Below are 20,749 nucleotides of genomic sequence, written 5' to 3'. Positions count from 1 at the left end.
TCCTCCAGCAACCCTAATTTGAGGAAAGGGAACACAGGGTCACCTCTTAGTTACAATCTTAAAAGCCCAAAAACCTTTGGCCCATGTGGTAGAACTCCAAGAATCCTCAAGTAAATCGGCACATAGAACTTTGGAGATTTCATCTATGTTTTGGGATTTGTTTAAAGATTTATATAGTAGCAAAGTATCATATGAAGAAAAAAACTTATCCTTGACTCCATTATGTTACTAGAACTGTCCAGCCAACAGGGAGTCATTGGATAAACCTCTGACTCTAGAGGAACTTCCGGTCGCTGCTGCCAGTTTACCTAACAATAAAGCCCTAGGTGCTGATGGGTTACCAGGGGAGCTATATAAAATGCATGGAGCCAATTTATTGCCTGAATTATTAGAGGTATGTAATGCAGCATTGGAGTGTGGCCATCTTCCTCCCTCTACGAATGAGGTGATTATCATAGTCCTATTAAAACCTGCCAAGACCCCTAATAATCCAGAATCATATTGCCCAATATCATTGCTCACATCAGATGTAAAGCTATTGGCAAAAGTGTTAGCCACTAGATTGGCAAACGTAATCTCTAAGATTGTACACCCAGACCAGTATGTTTTCTTTTCCAAACCTACCGCAATAAATAGTTGATTATTCCTCAATCTGCAGGTTCCATCTGATAACTTAGATAACAGAGCTATACTGTCGCTTGATGTGGCAAAAGCTTTTGATAGCATAGAATGAAACTTTTTATGGCACTATTTACAGAAATTTGGATTTGAATCCCAGTTAATATGCTGGATACAGTTTCTTTTTGCTGCACTGGTAGCACAGGTTCAGGTGAATGGACACATATCGGTGCCATTCTCATTACAACAAGGAACAAGACAGGGATGCCCACTATCACCCTTAGTTTTTGATCTGGCTCTCAAACCTCTGGCTGCTACTATTCATCAGTTGCCGAATATTATGGGGTTCTGCAAATCTTAAGGCTATGACAAGATTGCCTTATACGCTGATGATATACTCCCTAGTAGCAGTGATGACCCTAATTACCACATATGGTTCCTTTTCAGGTTTTACATAAAAAAGAGGCAGGGTTGAGACTTGCATGGGGCATGTCTGTGCAAGAAAAATGATAATAGAATACAAATGATAAGCTCTAATTCAATTGAATGTCACAATCACGTAAAATATACACATGATTGATAGACACACAATGTACTAAAGTCATAATGGATAATCAATTAAATGGCACAATCACGTAAGATATACATGATTGATAGACACATGGTGAACTAATACATAATGATAATAATGGCAATAATGATACTCATAATGTAAATAATAATAATCATAATAATAATATTAACCCGCCCTCCACCGGGGAGGCATATGCAGCTAGAGTTAGCCAGCATACCACAGCCCACACTCTTACCATTAGGACAGGGCACCATCCACAGCACTTTTATATCACCAGGTAATTTGGAGCTAACACAAGTTTATGTATTATGTTGGTTCATTATGCACTCCTATTGGACTGTGTTCAGCTTATTAATTCAAAACACTGATGGCCTTCATGACAAAATCACACCCCTGTCCTGCCCAGACCAAACCACTTCCACCTACAACAACACTCTGTCATCCTCCCTAGACGTACTTGCTCCTCTTTCTACACGCAGAACCAGGCCCCATCTGCCACAACCCAATACTTTCCTCTTTTTGCTCAGTTACCACAGATGAAGTTGATAAACTCCTCTCCATGGCCCACCTCACTACCTGTTCCCTGGACCCTGTCCCCTCACAATTACTGTGACCACCTTCCCACTCTATCCTCAACTCCCTAACCCACATCTTCAACCTCTCCCTCTCCTCCGGCACCTTTCCTTCCCTACTCAAGTACCCCCATACTCAAAAAACCCTCACTAGACCCCACCTGTTTGAATAACTTAACGCCTTGTCCATGACCATATGACCTCATGGACAACAACCTTCTCGACCCCCACAGTCTGGCTTCCGCCCACAACATTCTACTGAAACTGCCCTACTAAAATTCACCAATGACCTACTAACTGCTAAAACCAACAGCCACTACTCCATACTCATACTTTTAGACGTCTCTGCTGCCTTTGACACAGTTGACCACCTGCTCTTCCTCAGAAAATTACAATCCCTTGGCCTCCGCGATTCTGCTTTATCCTGTTTCTCCTCCTACCTATCTCAGCGCACTTTCAGTGCCATTTACAATGCCATCTCCTCTGCTCCCCTTCCTCTTTCTGTTGGGGTACCCCAAGGTTCTGTCCTTGGGCCCCTCCTATTCTCGCTCTATACTTTTTCCCTGGGCCAGTTGATAACATAACATGGTTTCCAATACTACCTCTATGTCGATGACACCCAGATCTATCTCTCCACTCCTCAACTCACCCCCTCGATCTCCTCACAAATCTTAAACTTACTGAATGACATATCAGTATGGATGTCACACCACTTCCTCAAACTCAATCTTTCTAAAACAGAGCTTGTTATATTTCCTCCTTTACAATCCCCCCTGTGACTTCACCATTAATATCAATAACACAACCATTGGTCCCTCCACACATGCCAGGGTCCTGGGTGTAATCCTTGACTCTGACCTCTCCTTCAGCCCCCATATCCAATCAGTGGCTAAATCCTGCCACCTTCACCTCCGCAATATTTCCAGAATTCGACCCTTCCTGATTAATGACACCACAAAGCAACTCATTCACTCCTTGACTACTGCAACTCTCTCCTTAATGGCCTACCCTTAAGCAGGCTATCCCCCCTTCAGTCTATTATGAATGCTGCTGCTAGACTAATACACCTCACTAATCGTGCTAAACTGCTGCCCCTCTCTGCTAATCCCTTCACTGGCTTCCCCTACCCCACCGTGTAAAATTCAAAATGCTAACCATAACATACAAAACCATCCACAACATTGCCCCCATCTAAATCACCAACCTCATCTGCAGATATTGCCCAAATCGTCCCCTCCGCTCATCCCAGGACCTCCTGCTTTCTAGCTCCCTTGTTACCTCCTCCTATGCTCGCCTTCAAGACTTCTCCAGAGCCTCTCCCATCCTCTGGAACTTCCTGCCCCAGGCTGTCTGAGACAGCCCCTACCCTGTCCACCTTTAGGAGATCCCTGAAAACTCATTTATTCAGGGAAGCCTATCCCACACCCACCTAACAAGTGTCCCTCGGATAAGGGTCTGCTATGGACTTTGGGGGACCCCCACGCTGTTTTTTTGGCGTAGGGGTTCCCCTTTAAATCCATACCAGGCATCACGGCTTGCGTGATGTCAATCTCGCCAATGGAGGTGGCAACATTCACTTCCTTCGCTAGTCCCGTTTAGAGAATATTAAAAAAAAGTCACAGTTACTTTGCTGAGTAACTAATTACATTTCCAGTGTAGTAACCGAGTTACTAACACAATTACTTTTTGGGAGATGTAATTTGTAACTTAACTAATTACTTTTTTAAAGTAAGATGGCCAACTCTGGTTGGCACACAGGTGGTTCATTCATTTCAAACACCTTGCTATTATTATTATTCAATAAATCATTACATTCTCACATTTATTTTATTCATTGTTTTAATTGGCTAACATCCAAATCTATGAAATCCAGATAATACTGTAGACTCTAGGCACACAAAGCAAGTTGTTGTATTCCATTGGGTAACAAGTATAAAATAACAAAATTAAAAATCTATGTGGCTAAATTCTAGTCTAATAAAATAAATACATGAGAAACAGGGTCAGGGTCAGCCTTTTCAGCCATTTCAGATTTACAAGGAATGCAACAAGACATTCAGAACAATCACAACCGTTAAAATAGAATATGACAAACACATTGCAACAGCACATAAAAAGTAATAGTAAAGGGGTTGAAACAGAACAGATGGACTCCATAACAGATGATCATGGAAGGCTGGGGCAGATGACAGGAGGAAGGCAGATGTATGAAATGATTTTTTATTATCAGTTTTTACAAATAAAAAAGATGGGTTCGATAGTCTTAACAGTAATATTAATTTTGTTTCACTGAAGGTACAGTACCTCTGTGGTTGACTGAAAACCAGGTACAAAAGAAGTTAGAGAAACTTAATGTAAACAAATCCATAGGTTCAGATGGCTTACACCCACAAGTTCTTAGGGAATTTAGCTTAGTTATAGCTAAGCAGCTTTTTCTAGTTTTTAAAGACATCTTACTGACTGGAAAGGTACAAACTGACTGACACAAAGCAAATGTGGTACTGAGTTACCAAAAAAGATCGGAATACAGGAAACCACAGGCCAGTCAGTCTAACATCAATAGTATGTTCATCAAGGTATGTGAGGGAATGATAAGGGACTCTATACAGGTATTTGTCTGTGATAAATGTATGCCAAGTGTCAACCAGCATGGATTTATGAAAGATTGTTCTTGTCTGACCAACCTGTTATTGTTCTTTGAGGGAATAATTGAGAAATTGAATGGTGGAATTCCAGAAGATATAGTTTATCTAGATTTTGGTAAAGCATGTAGTGCTGTACCTCATAAACCTTTTATCTATAAAATGAGATCTGTTGGAGTGGATTAAATTGTAAGTACACGGATAGGAAAATGGCTATATGAGCAAATCCATAAATGAGTGATAAAATGACTTAATATCTGAATGGTCTAAAGTTGTAAATGGTCTGCCCCAGGGTTCTGTCTTGGGGCCAATACTGTTAAATTTGTTTATTAATATATGCCATTAGGGACCACCCACCCACAACGTAATGCAGAAAGGTGGCCCACATAGGTAAAGCAACGTATTGGCATGCCGCTGCCTGTTTCTGGGCTTCAGGTGCTCATGCGCACCTCCCCTGCCGACTCCCACTGTAATTGTACACAGCGGGAGTCTGTCAGTAAGTCCCGTCCAATGATTCATGGCTGGAATCTGCTGATCAGCTGTGTCCAATCACAGCCCAGCGCCCTGTGTTGACAGTCAACACAGGACTCTGTACAGAGGGAACAATCTCTGTTTCTTATCCCTGAAAAGCAGGGCTGAGGGGGTTACAGAGGTTGGAACCAAGAGCTCAATTTCAGTGTTTGCTGTTGATTCCAAATGAAGCAGGGAATTAACTTTGACACAGGCTATAGCTTCATTACAGGAAGACTGTAACAAAATAGAGGGTTAGACAGCTACATGGCAGTTGAGGTTTAATGCTGAGAAATGTAGTTATGCACATGCAAGGTAAAAATACAAATGCAAATTACACATCTCAGAGAATCAGAGAGTCATTGATGGAAAAGGATCTGTGGTTGCAGATCAAATACATAGCTATAGTATGCAATGCTAAGCTGCGCCTAACAAAGGTTGCCAAACACTATCATGCATTAAAAGATATACATTTAAGAGATACATCTATAACTCTACCCCTTTACAAAACACTGGTCTGGATATGCAGTTCAGTTTTGGTCACCAATCCTACAATAAAAAAATAAATCATGTGATGGGGCAATTATTCAATCTTTGATAAATTTTAATAATTCCACACTAGAAATTCTCTTTGGAATGAAATTATTTTAAAGTAGAACAAATTAATTAGGACAGTACTAGGCTAAGTAAATATCCCTTACTTTTATTGTAAGAGAGGTCAAAGCTGAAAGGAAAAAAAGGGAGCTAGGAAAAATTAGGAGGAGTAAGAAGAAGGAAAAGGAAGGGCCATCTCAATGCTCTCTCCCTGAAAACAGCAATTGTACAGAGTAAGTAAAATATCTCATACAAATGCATGTTCTGTATAAAGAGAAGATTATTTAAACCAGATATTGGTTCAGGTAAAGTGAATATGCAGATAATTTTATGTGAAAGGAAAAAGAGTACTGTCTTTAAAGCGGAGGTCCACCCTAAAGTGGACCTTCCGCTCATTGGAATCCTCCCCCCCCTCCGGGCCCACAATTGGCACCTTTCAGGGGGGTGCAGGTACCTGTACAGTACAGGTATCTGCACCCACTTCCGGCGTAGATTCTGCAGAAGGTACGCCCCTTTCCGCAGAATCTACACCCCTTTCCGAAGGTCCCCCGCTGCCTGCTGGGAAACACACGGATCCCAGAGACAGCGGGGACCATCCTTATTGCGCAGCGCGACTCGCGCATGCACAGTAGGGAACCGGGAAATGAAGCCGAAAGGCTCCACTTCCTGATTCCCATACCCAAGATGGCAGCGGCAGCACCCGAGAGACGATCGAGAGATCGGCTTCGGGTGCCGACATCGCGGGCGCGCTGGGCGGGTAAGTGTCACTATTTTAAAAGTCAGCAGCTGCAGTATTTGTAGCTGTTGGCTTTTAAAAAAAAAAAAAAAACGGCGGACTCCCGCTTTAATGTGTACAATGTAATGCTGTTTTTAATGGGCATACAATCTATCATTAATGGACAGGCATCTCTTATAACAGTCAAGGCTATTTTACATGTAATTGGACTATGTGGTCTATTGTGTCCGATGTGCTTGCCTTTTATTGTATATAGTGACACAATCCACAGAGTTAAAGCATAGTCTATTTGCATATAAATCTGCCATTCACAATAGGTTAGTAGCAGTCGGTTGAATCTTATTCAAATGAGAGAGGACAACGCATCAGGGTCAGTGCAGCTAAAGAAGGACCTCACTATAGCTGAAAAATTTCAAAGAATTACTGCCTACTTAATATGATATAAAAGAGCAGCTGACGCTACAATCAGACAAATTGTGGAGTTGATAAATCAAAATAAAGTGCAGCGCTAATCAATATTACATAAACAAGCAAAAATGTGCAAATATGCAAACAATAAACATATAATTGTGCAAATACAAACTAGGTTGTGTATGTAGATGTCATAAATGCATCACCAATTAATCTAAAGTGCAAAGTGCTATAGAATGACAAAAATGTAAAAATCCACATAAGAAGATTGAAGCTCAAAACTGCAAATGAGAACAATGCATTAACCCTTGAAGATAAAATCAGAAAAAATAGTCCCTAAATGTAAATGAAGATGAATCACTGGTAGCCACTTCACCCTCAATCAAAAAGAGAGAGGATTGAAACAGTACCAAACATTTTCTTTACCTTCACAGGATGGTACCACACATATCTCTTACCTCCAGTATCAGGTCACTGCAAAAATGGCAAGCTAAGGGGAACCTTTATGCCCCCTCCACTTCCTCCAGCATCCAATGGCAGTGAAGGAAGTGCGGACACCTAAATTAGCCACTGTGCATGCGCGAGCCACTCCAGAAGTAACGTCACATCTAGGCGTGAAGAAAACAACGGTGCCATGTTGGAAAATCTGGCAAGAGCAGGGAGTGGCTTCAGGCTGCACAACCCTTATCCACTCAACTCCTCCCAAGCTCCAATGGAAATTAGGGCAATAGGGCAGAATCCTATTATGGGTCATGCTGAGCAAGTGGCCAGTGGTGCCAGGGTCAAATCACCCATAAAGGAAATCCTCAAGGGGGAATGACGGTGATGCCCTTCGTGTCCATATGGTCGCCTATTTTCAAACAATGAACCTCTTAAAAAAAAACACAGAATGCCATGTAGTGGCTAAGCATGGGAAATACAATCCCAAATGCATGTTCTGTATAAAGAGAAGATTATTTAAACCAGATATTGGTTCAGGTAAAGTGAATATGCAGATAATTTTATGTGAAAGGAAAAAGAGTACTGTCTTTAAAGCGGAGGTCCACCCTAAAGTGGACCTTCCGCTCATTGGAATCCTCCCCCCCCTCCGGCGCCACAATTGGCACCTTTCAGGGGGGAGGGGGTGCAGGTACCTGTACAGTACAGGTATCTGCACCCACTTCCGGCGTAGATTCTGCAGAAGGTACGCCCCTTTCCGCAGAATCTACGCCCCTTTCCGAAGGTCCCCCGCTGCCTGCTGGGAAACACACGGATCCCAGAGACAGCGGGGACCATCCTTATTGCGCAGCGCGACTCGCACATGCACAGTAGGGAACCGGGAAATGAAGCCGAAAGGCTCCACTTCCTGATTCCCATACCCAAGATGGCAGCGGCAGCACCCGAGAGACGATCGAGAGATCGGCTTCGGGTGCCGACATCGCGGGCGCACTGGGCGGGTAAGTGTCACTATTTTAAAAGTCAGCAGCTGCAGTATTTGTAGCTGCTGGCTTTTAAAAAAAAAAAAAAAAAACGGCGGACTCCCGCTTTAATGTGTACAATGTAATGCTGTTTTTAAGGGGCATACAATCTATCATTAATGGACAGGCATCTCTTATAACAGTCAAGGCTATTTTACATGTAATTTGGACTATGTGGTCTATTGTGTCCGATGTGCTTGCCTTTTATTGTATATAGTGACACAATCCACAGAGTTAAAGCATAGGCTATTTGCATATAAATCTGCCATTCACAATAGGTTAGTAGCAGTCGGTTGAATCTTATTTTGTTTAGGAATAACATACAGTTTCTAAGTTGCAGTTTGAAGTGATTGATTTGATTCTGTGGTTGATATATAGAGGTAGTAGGAAAAATGTATCAATAAAAAGCAAAGATTTTTGGATTGAAAATCCAATATTTATCAACCCTATGGGCTCAATTAAAAGAATAAATAATTGTATATATTGTAACTGTTCATCTGGATCTATTTGGTTTTAAATGTTTATTTTATTATTAGGAGGTGTCTGTAGTAACAGTGGGAGGGTTTTGTTTTGAATGTGTCAACTGTGGTCATTTTTGTAAAAATATACGTTATTTTTTGAAAATTACTTTTTGTAAATAATGGGCTTTATTCTTTTTTTTTTTTTATCTCTGACTGCAGTATGGATCTTTAGAATTAAGGCCCCTTTCACACATGCTGATGGTATGTCCGTATTTCATCCATCCGTTTGCGGATGAAATACGGACATCCATTCATCCCTATGGGATAGCGGGTGTCTGCGGATGAGCATCCGCAGACACCCGCTATTGTCCGCCTCCGCAAATGTCCGATTCTGCAGACGGAGGAAAATCCTATTTTTCTGTCCGTCTGCAGAGCGGATCGGATGAACACGGACACACGGTCCGTGCTCGTCCGATCCCCATAGAGGAGAGCGGAGAGCTGACAGGGCGGTCCCCGCACAGTGTGCGGAGACCGCCCTGTCCGCAGCCGGCTCAGCGGGGACAACGGAGCGATCCCCGCTGAGCGAGCGGATCATCACGGGGCGGATCTTTACTGATCCGCCCCGTGTGAAAGAGGCCTAAGTATTTTTAATGATGGTTTTATGTATAAAAAGTGTCTATAAAAATGTAAATTTGTTTCTCTGGGTTTATGTTTTTCATTTGACATGTACAGTATATTAGGAGTAAAAAAATATATAGTGATGGGAGAATCTGCCTGGGTTCGATTTGTCAAGTGTTTAGCAAGCTTTATTCAACATTTGGAGAATCCAAACTTAAAGCCAATTCCCACTGAATTTTTTGGGGGGCAAATTTTGTTTTTAAATTCTGCCCATTTATAGGGCTAATGAGAGAACTTCTTTCAAAAAGGAGACTGGGCACCGCATTCATCGTTCCCACGTAGGTTTGACAATAAATGTGGTGTTTGGGAGTGAATCTGCATCCATTAGGAAGTATGAACAAGGCACATTCCATTAGCAGATGACAAAAATCACATTAACCAAATCTGAAAATCCCTGGTTCTTCCCTATGTTGGGCATGATGTCGAGTGTAGCGGCTCCTCACTAACTGATCCCTAATGGATCATGAATCCTTATATGTAATCTTGGGGTATTCGTTAACGTATTTCCCGCAAAATAGAATCGTCAGATAATAGATGCCAATCTTTTTCAGAATGTCCAGGTTTTGCCTATGCTGATCTGAGAATGTGGTTATGAATCTGACTGTAGCCACTTTTTTAGGAATGGGTTTTTCAAACAGGAGAGCATTCTGGATCTAGCTTTTTTTAAAGCTTTTTTTAAACAGGTCTGACTGTAACCTCTTGCCAGTAATCTGTTATGGAGAAGGTCGGCTTCATGGTGAAACTTAACATAATTTGAACAGTTTCTCCTCAAACGTAAGTATTGACTGAAGGGGATACTCTGTACAAGCGGTCAAGGGTGTGAACTGGAGGCGTGTAAAATTGTATTCCTCACTGTCGGTTTCTGATAAAGGGATGAACAGATGGACCCATCTTCATTGACATAGATAGTGATGTCTGGAAAAGCAATACTTGTGTTAGATCCCATAGTGAATCTTAGATTGTATTGATTGTTATTGATGGTGGTTATGAGTTGTTTGAGTGCCTCAGTTGACCTACCGCAAAAAAGTATTGTCGATGTATCTAAACCAACAGAGAATGATGGAAAGCAAATCAGTTAATTAGTCAGCTGAAAAAATGTCATGTTACTACCCCCCCGGGTACAGAATTGCGTATGAGGGCACACAACATGTGCCCATTGCAACCCCCTGTACCTGGGGGAAGTGGGAAAAAGCATCAAAAGTAAAAATGTCACATGTCAAAATATGTGAAAGATTTAGGGCTAGTTTACACTTGCTTCAAAACATGGCTTTGAACACGCTTTGTTAAAGCTCTCTGAACACCAGTGAAAGCTCCTTTCACTAAATAAACTGGTTAGCTTACAGTCCTGTTTGCACCTGCTTTTGCTCGGTGCTTCATTGAGGCTTCAATGAGGCTTTGATGAGGCTTCGGTGGGACTTCGATGGGGTTCAGTGGGGCTTCGGTGAGCTTCGATGAGGCTTTATGGGGCTTCAGTGGGGCTTCAAGTGAACTTTGCCATAGACTTCTATGGAGGCCTTGAAGATGCTTTGAAGCACCACTGAAGCTACATGGGGTATCATTTTTGAAGCAAAGCAAACCAAAGCAGGTATAAACAGGACTGTAAGCTAACCATTTTATTTAGTGACAGGGACTTTGACTAGCATTCAGAGAGCTTTAACAAAGCCTGTCCAAAGCCTTGTTGAAGCTGAAGTAAATGCAAATGAGCCCTTATAATGAATTGGTTGAAGTTAGAGGAAGCCTCCCTCTTTCACCTACAGTTTCTAATCTCGTTTTTATACAATTGTTGTAGTCCCATTTCCTTTAGTCTGACCCAATGATTCCCTTCTCCCCTTTCCTGTTTTCAGTTATATTTATGGATGGGGCACAGGAAGTGACCTTAGTATTTGTACAAATTTGGAAGATCTTTTTATTCTGGCTTAAATCCAGGTTTGATGGTCAAATACCTTATTGGCGGACACTTTTTTAGTAAAACACACACAAAAAGTATAAACTTTTAGTGTGTGAGCTCATTCTTACATCACATATTTGTATATATGTCTGTCTCCTATTGTTTTTTTGTACTATTTAAGCTATATGTTTTGGTGCATCATTCTGACTTAAAAGGGGATCCTGTGAGGTCCCAAAAAGTCTGCCTGCAATGCCTGTTACTGTATATGATGAAAGGACAAGGTAATTGTAAAGGAAAAGATCTATCTATCTATCTATCTATCTATCTATCTATCTATCTATCTATCTATCTATCTATCTATCTATCTATCTATCATATATAAGAAACATACTAATACTTTGGCATATTATTTTCACTGTTCCAATGATTGCAGTACATAGCAGGATATAAAAATATAGTAATTTAAAAAATCTCCCAGTGAAATGCGTTATCAGATATGTTGGTCCTTGTTAGAAATTGTATATGCTTGATGCACAAAAGATACGCCTTTAAAGAGTTATGTTTAATTAGTATTTGCAATGATGGAGCATGGGGAGGTTGAAAAACCCTACCTAGTGGTCACTTACACATAGCCATGCAGTCAAAGGTGCAGCCTCGAAAGCCACCAGGCACCCAAAGCGATGGTACGGGAGCTGAGGAGGCCCATCCAGGGGCGAAGAGGCCCACAGAATGCACACACAGGCAGCCACCGGGACAACAAGGGCGTTTGGTAAGTGAAGACGAAATAAGCATGTAAGTATAAGCCTTTTGTCATGGTCGGGAGCTGCGATGCACACTGGGGGACGCCCTCCGCCCTCTTCATCCATTTTTTTTTGGCTGGGGGCGGGGCACGTTCACCCACTGCGTATCAGCGTCACACTTCCACCGCCGGATGTACGGCATCACTGTTATGGGTGCCGCCTTTCCGGCTAGGTTGATTTACATCCTCACGTCACCTGGAGTGTGGGTGTGGACGCTGACTCGGAGTGTTTATGTATCCCGGGCCCGGCGTTGTTCACTCCTCCCCTTGGTGCCTTTGAGTGTGTGATGTTGGGGGCCCTCTGGCGGCGGTTCGGCTGTGTGCATGGTTGGCGGCGGCAGGCGGGACCGGAACAACCGGGGCTAATCACCTACCATATACTGCCACTTTTTGCTTCCGTGTTTTCTCCATACACAAGGTATTTTTGCACTATTAATCTATGTGTCCCCTTTTCCTTATCTTTTTCTTTTACCATCTACTCTGTCACCTGGCATTCAGATTGGGTCATGTTATACATTGCCACCCTCCCCCCTTCCTCTCCTTTTTCTCCCCCCTTCCCCCCCCCCCTCCCTTTGCTAACCTTCTCCTACACTTACCACACACCCATCCTACTCTTTTTCATTGCATTTTTCCCCCATATTTTTCACAACATCTGTAGTTTTCACTATGTATTTTCTCACCTATTAGGCTTATACTTACATGCTTATTTCGTCTTCACTTACCAAACGCCCTTGTTGTCCCGGTGGCTGCCTGTGTGTGCATTCTGTGGGCCTCTTCGCCCCTGGATGGGCCTCCTCAGCTCCCGTACCATCGCTTTGGGTGCCTGGTGGCTTTCGAGGCTGCACCTTTGACTGCATGGCTATGTGTAAGTGACCACTAGGTAGGGTTTTTCAACCTCCCCATGCTCCATCATTGCAAATACTAATTTACTACTACTTTGTATTTTCAGACCAATCACGAGCTTGCTCCTGACGAGCGGTAGTAATCCGCGAAACGCGTAGAGCTAATAATTGCCGTGTATTCTGGTACCCCAATTTCAATTAGTATCAGTTTTTGAAACATTGCATCAATTATGTTTTTCTTACTAATTTATTGCAACAACCAAGAAGTCATAGATTCAAAGTTGTTGCCTACATTGTATTATTTGTTTAATTTATTACTATATTTGGTTGTTCTATGTATATAATGGAGGTGCGCTTTTATAACCTATTCTGTATCAGTCAATAAGATTATATAAAGCAAAATGCTAATGTTAATAATGTGTCTGTCTGCGCACCTCTCCAATATACATGTAATCATGTCTTACTATAAAAACGAATAATACATTTTTCCCTTTTTTTCAATAAAAGACCCTGTACTTCATTTAAAGTCCTGCTTAGCTCTTGTTTTTAATTTTGTGTCTTATATCTGATAGGGATGGAGGCTATGACCTCATTTAAAGTCCCAAAATTTCCCCCTCCCCTTTCCCCACCATGTTACTATTAAATAACATACATCTTCAGGCTACTTATTGTATAAAACTGATGTATCTGAAAAGAAAATATTTCACAATGACTTGAATTTGTTTCTAAGTGTTATTTGTCTGTGCACGCCAACATATTTTAATAACGCTATAGATACAGTATCTTTATTATTATTATTTAATTTCTGTTATATAATTTTGTATTTATTTTTAATCAATCCTATTATAATTATTTTTGCTTGTAGAGTCTTTATATATGTTATTTTATTGCTCATGTGTTATGCCACGTACACACGATCGGAATTCCGGCCAGAAAAAGACAGTTGAAGACCAGAAAATGCGACCATGTATATGCTCCATCGGAATTTAGCTGTCTGAATTTCCGCCAGCCAAAAATTGATAGCATGTTCTTCATTTTCCCGATGGAACAACTTTCTATCGGAAATCGGTGTGTATGCAATTCCGACACGCCAAAAATCACGCATGCTCAGATTCAACTACAAGACAGAAGCTATTGGCTACTGGCTATTGAACTTCCCTTTTCTAGTCCCGTCGTACGTGTTGTACGTCACCGCGTTATAAATGATCGGAATTTGGTGTGACCGTGTGTAGGCAAGACTGGAGCCGAATTCCGTCGGAATTCCATCGGGAAAACCATCAGAGCTTTTTCCGACGAGAATTCCGATCATGTGTACGCGGCATTACACTTTGGTGGCAGCCCTAACTAAACTTTTGGCTTACCAAACCATACAAGAGAAAGCTTTGCAATTTAGCATTAATATAAAACAAATTACAAAGAGAAGAACCAACTTTTAGCACATGTTTCTTAATGGTTTCAGTCCAGCAGTGTTCTCATGCCCTTTCATATGAAGTAATGAGCTTTTTTTATAGTACAGGTCCCTTTGAGTTTTTTCTTGAATCTGTATATTTTGGTGTTTTCATGTTTGCTAATTTTTTCATCATGTATGTAGGGGGAAATAACATTCAATAAAATATGTTTCCAGAGGGCTTATGTGCTAAAATGAATGCTCCACTTTGAGTATCCCAAATTTCAAAAAATGCCTTATCACCATAACATCAAAATAGAAAAAAAACACAAAAAAAAAAAAAAAGCTTTCCTAATATATAAAAGAACAAGAAACAGAATATAGGACTTGCCAACAGTTGCCAATATAAAAACTTGTCAAAAAAGGCATGAAATATGTGTTACATTCCCCCATAGGCTAAATAGCTACTGTGGTGTGTACATACAGTATACTGTACATGGAGACCTGTCTAAATGGCCCATTTCGTTCAGAATATTGTGGTAGAGGAGTCGATGAGAGAAAAATCTTCCATGTGCAGGGCCAGATCCAGGAACATCACAAATAGTAATCACTATGCATTTGTCTTTGTTATGGGATCCTATTGGTACTGGGAGATGTAGTACAATTAGTATTCAGAATTATGTGACCTTAGGCACGCATGGAAAAAAAAAATATATATATATATATACACACACACACACACACACACACACATATATATATATATATATATATAGATATATATATATATATATATATATATATATATATATATATATATATATATATATATATATATATATATATACATTGTAAATATAAGAGATAAATTACCATGTTTAGTCCACAATGTCAGGGAGCAAAGAGGAGGGAGCCACGCACACCCAGTTCAAATGAGAGAGGACAACGCATCAGGGTCAGTGCAGCTAAAGAAGGACCTCACTATAGCTGAAAAATTTCAAAGAATTACTGCCTACTTAATATGATATAAAAGAGCAGCTGACGCTACAATCAGACAAATTGTGGAGTTGATAAATCAAAATAAAGTGCACCGCTAATCAATATTACATAAACAAGCAAAAATGTGCAAATATGCAAACAATAAACATACAATTGTGCAAATACAAACTAGGTTGTGTATGTAGATGTCATAAATGCATCACCAATTAATCTAAAGTGCAAAGTGCTATAGAATGACAAAAATGTAAAAATCCACATAAGAAGATTGAAGCTCAAAACTGCAAATGAGAACAATGCATTAACCCTTGAAGATAAAATCAGAAAAAATAGTCCCTAAACGTAAATGAAGATGAATCACTGGTAGCCACTTCACCCTCAATCAAAAAGAGAGAGGATTGAAACAGTACCAAACATTTTCTTTACCTTCACAGGATGGTACCACACATATCTCTTACCTCCAGTATCAGGTCACTGCAAAAATGGCAAGCTAAGGGGAACCTTTATGCCCCCTCCACTTCCTCCAGCATCCAATGGCAGTGAAGGAAGTGCGGACACCTAAATTAGCCACTGTGCATGCGCGAGCCACTCCAGAAGTAACATCACGTCTAGGCGCGAAGAAAACAACGGCGCCATGTTGGAAAATCTGGCAAGAGCAGGGAGTGGCTTCAGGCTGCACAACCCTTATCCACTCAACTCCTCCCAAGCTCCAATGGAAATTAGGGCAATAGGGCAGAATCCTATTATGGGTCATGCTGAGCAAGTGGCCAGTGGTGCCAGGGTCAAATCACCCATAAAGGAAATCCTCAAGGGGGAATGACGGTGATGCCCTTCGTGTCCATATGGTCGCCTATTTTCAAACAATGAACCTCTTAAAAAAAAAACACAGAACGCCATATAGTGGCTAAGCATGGGAAATACAATCCCAGCATATAGAACATATTTATTATTGACATATGAGCCAGATATCTAAGGAACAATTTCCTACATAAAGTACAGAATGTATTAAAGGCAGGGAGATCTGAAAGGCTTTGTAATTCCATGCATAAATGAGTTACAAAATGTTTTTATTAACCACTTAAGGACCGGGCTTATTTTTCAAACTTGTTGTTTACAAGTTAAAAATATTTTTTTTTTGCTAGAAAATTACTTAGAGCCCCAAAAAATTATATAGTTTTTTCTAACACTCTAGAGAAAAAAATGGAGGTTCTCACACCCTAGAGAAAAAAATGTCAGCCGTTTCAATACTTTCTGTCACACGGTAGTTGCGCAGCAATTAAAAAGTAAGGAAACAGTAAAGTTAGCCCAATTTTTTATTTATATTGTGAAAGATTATGTTACACCGAGTAAATCGCTACCCAACATGTCACACTTCAAAATTGCGACCGCTTTTGGAATCGTGACAAACTTTTACCCTAAAAATCTACATAGGCGACATTTAAAAAAAATCTACAGGTTGCATGTTTCATTGTTTGACATATGTGGTTTGAACACCATTTTTATATGCAGGCTCTACTCACGTATGCATTTCCTTTTGCATTTCCTTTTGCTTCCTGCACGCGAGATCGTCGGGGTGCGTTAATATTTTTAAAAAAATTCTTACTTATTTTACCCTTTATTTTTTATTTTTACACAATAGTTTTTTACACTGTTCTTTTAAAAAAAAAATGGTGTCACTTTTATTTCTATTACAAGAAATGTAAATATCCCTTGTAATACAAAAAAAACACGACAGGACCTCTTAAATATGAGTTTTTGGGTCAAAAAGAAAAAAAATTATTCACAGGATGGTGCTACACATATCTTCTCCCTCCAGTATCAGGCCACTGCAAAAATGGCAGACAAAGGGGTTCTTTTATGCCCCCTCCACTTCCTCCAGCATCCAATAGCACCAAAGGAAGTACAGACACCTAAATTAGCCACTGTGCATGCGTGAACCGTGCCGGAAGTGACGTCACGTCAAGGCACAACAAAAACAAAGGTGCCATATTGTAAAATCTGCCCAGAGCACAGAGTGGCTTCAGGCTGCACAGCCCTTGTCAACATCACCCTCTCTCTCGTGTACAGGTATATGTTCACTTCACTTCCTCCGGTGTCCAATGGCGCCAAAGGAAGTACAGACACCTAAATTAGCCACTGCGCATGCGTAAACCGCGCTGGAGGTGATATCACATCAAGGCACAACATAAACAAAGGTGCCATTTTGGAAAATGTGCCCAGAGCACGGAGTGACTTCAGGCTGCACAGCCCTTGTCAACATCACCCTGTCTCTCATGTACAGGTATATGGTCAAGGGTGAAAAATTTCATTTTGAACAATTTAAAATGATGGTAAAGCCCCATGTGTTGGCTAATTGCAGTTTCCATTTTCTTTTTTGAGACCAAAGACACATGGTCTCTGACCCTATGAAAGAACGGTCTTTTAGTTTTTCCGACATAGAAGGTCTTGCACTCACATTCCATGTAATAGACTATGCCGATAGATTGACAATCTGCCTAGAACTTCGGCTTGTATTTTTCTCATGTATTTATGATATATCTGCAAAAATTTTAATTTCCACATGACCCAGTACCCATATGTTTTTGAGCATGCTGTGGAAATGCAGTGGTTAAATTACTATGGACAAGTTGATCCCAGAGAGACTGGGACCTTCTATATGTGATTTGAGGATAGGGACTGATGTATTTGGAAACCACGTCATCTGCTACAAATAAATGGCAATATTTGTGAATAATATCCCAGACCTGCCAATGTTGCCCTGTGAAACAAGTTATTAAAATAACTTTTTGATCTACTATTTTTTTATTTTTTTTTGGCAAAGATTAGTGTATCTCTATTCCTCAAATTTGCCTGATGATAGGCCTTTTGGAGACACGATCGACGATAGCCTCTTGGTAGGAGAAGATTTTGTAAGGCCTTGGCCTCAATCTCATAGTGTTCTTGTCGACTACAATTTCTTTTTAGCCTAAGGTACTGGCTGTACGGTATGCTCGAAACTAAGGGTCTGGGGTGGGAACTGGTAGAATGGAGTATTGTGTTGCCTGCTCAGGGTTTACGGAATAAAAAAGAGCCTATACTTACATCATCATTGATGAAAATATGAATATTAAGAAAACTTATGATCCCTTGGTCATAGTTCATTGTGAATTTTAAATTCAAATAATTTAGTTTTAGGATTTCCAGTAAAGAAAGTAATTCCTCTCTGGACCCGGTCCATATGCCAAAAATATCATTGATGAATCTACGTCAATAAGTACCTTGCCTAGGCTCTCCTGTAATTCCTCACATGAAAAAATGTCACTCGCATCTCCCCAGGTACAGGTTGTAACCCCCTGCATCTGGAGGTAATGGGAGCGATTAAACAAAAAAAAAATTGTTGGTCAGAATGAAGTGTAGCAATCCCAGAATTAATGCATTGAGTAACTAAAAATAGTTGAAGTTAAAAACGGAGGGACTGTGGCATTTTGGCAGAAAAAAATAACACTTTTGACACTATTTTAGGATCATTGGCATTTATACAGTGAACAGAGCTAAAAATAGACACTGATTACTGGGTAAATGTCACTGGCATGGAAGGGGTTAAACACTAGGGGTGATCAAGGGGTTAACTATGTTCCCTCAGTGGGTTCTAACTGTAGGGGGGTGGGCTACCAGGAACATGACAGAGATCACTGCTCCCCATGACAGGGAGCAGTAGATCTCTGTCATGTCACTAGGCAGAACAGAGATCGCAGGCCACAGGCGGACATTGAGTCCACAGGACCCGCGGGAACACTCCCGTGGCACGCCACGGAGGCATGCGTGCCTGCTAGCCCAGGATTATGAAGGGACATACAGATATGGCCTTTTGCACACCCATGCCATTCTGTCGACATACATCAACGTGCGTCAGTTGAGAATCGGTTAAAGAGACAATAAATCTATTTTTCTTGCATCCAAAAAGTGAATGGTGCCCATGTTTCTAACTTGCACTACACCCACTATGCCTAGTAACCCACATTGTGAAGAGGACTGTCAGCTCTCCCCAACTCTGGAGGTCACCATTATGCCTCTAGGGGTCCGGATGCCGCTACACTACCAATAAATTATATAGTGTTTCTATATAAACATGTTTTATATATAGAGTAGGTCAGCGCCTTATAGAAGCGGAGGATGAATGAAACAAAATGAATCCCCCTGCCCTGTGCACATGGCGTTGTGCACTGCCCAGCCATCACAGCCCCTGTCTACTCTTATTCCCCCTCCCTGACAAGGGTCAGGCACTAAACAGCACAGTGGAGATCAGCAATGAGGATAAATGAGCTGTCTCTGAATTCTACCAATCAAATGACATCAGATGAGGGATATCGCTGCTCCCTACCCCTTATGCGGAACACTCCCTACCCCTTGTGCGGAACGCTGCCTAACCCTTATGCAGAGCGCTCCTTACCCCTCGTGCGGTGGGAAGTTGTATTTCGGCGAGACTTCACTGAGCATTGGGAATGCTTTCCTTCCTAGGAGTGAGTACCAATTACAGGAGGTAGGGTGGGTGCTTCCAGTCAAACAGAGGGATTGGTGTACAGTTCTAGAGCGGTAAGCCCTTGTACACACGGTCGGAGAATCTGTCGGAATGAGTCTTATCGGACCGCGTCGTCAGATAATCTGACTGTGTGTGGTATGCATCGGACTGATTCCGTCCGAATCTCCGTCCGATCCAAATTTCCAACATGTTGGAAAGATTTCCCGACCAACTGGGCCGGACGGACCTAATCCGATCATGTGTACAGCATTTTCATCGGACCAAGTGCCACGCATGCTCACATTCAAATTCCGACACGGAAGTGCTCGTTCAGGTAAAACTACTGCTCGTAAGCGATATAGCACATTCGTCGCGGTGCAATGTTAAAAAATTAGTCATCAAGCGCATTCTCTTGTTCTTTACAATGCTGCAAGAACCAACTTCTTTTGATGCTTATAGTCACACACACTTCTCCCAAACGGATTTCATTACTCTTTTTTAACCATTTCAGTACTACAATTTTATTTTGCGTCACATCTACACAATGTTTGATTGTTTTTTTATATTTTTGGGATGTTTTTTTTTTGGGGGGGGGGGGACTTCCCTAAAAATATCCTTTAAAGACACTTTGCTCATTTATCCTTATTTTTATTTTTTTTGTGTAAACTTACAACAACATTATTTTATTTTTGCAATTTTGTTTTTCTTTTTTAATCTACAGGAGATTGTTTAGTGTTAACACCCCTTGTTATTTATTTCACTTTGTTTTTTGGAAATGTACCTGCCTGCTCACACATAAACTGGCCTTTTGGAAGGAAAACACATACACAAGTATTTCATCCAAACAAAAAATACCTTTATTTCGGTGTCAGTAACAGATAAAGAGGGAGGCAGCAATGTTGAAACTGGGGAGATTTGTGAAGCCTTTGGCCCCCAGGGCACACATCAAATATTTCAAAGCAAAAATTGGTGGCCAGAGGAGTACATATCTGAGGGAGAGATGTCTGGTCCTGAAGTCCATGAAACCCGGAACAGCAGCAGATGACATCTATGTTCCCAGGCTGTGGTACTACAACAGGATGAATC

Source organism: Lithobates pipiens, unplaced genomic scaffold (genome assembly GCF_037356315.1).
Source record: "Lithobates pipiens isolate NorthernLeopardFrog02 unplaced genomic scaffold, aLitPip1_a1.2 Scaffold_8, whole genome shotgun sequence".
Classification (NCBI taxonomy): domain Eukaryota; kingdom Metazoa; phylum Chordata; class Amphibia; order Anura; family Ranidae; genus Lithobates; species Lithobates pipiens.
The sequence above is the reverse complement of the archived record's forward strand: the minus strand, read 5'-3'. Positions refer to the sequence as shown.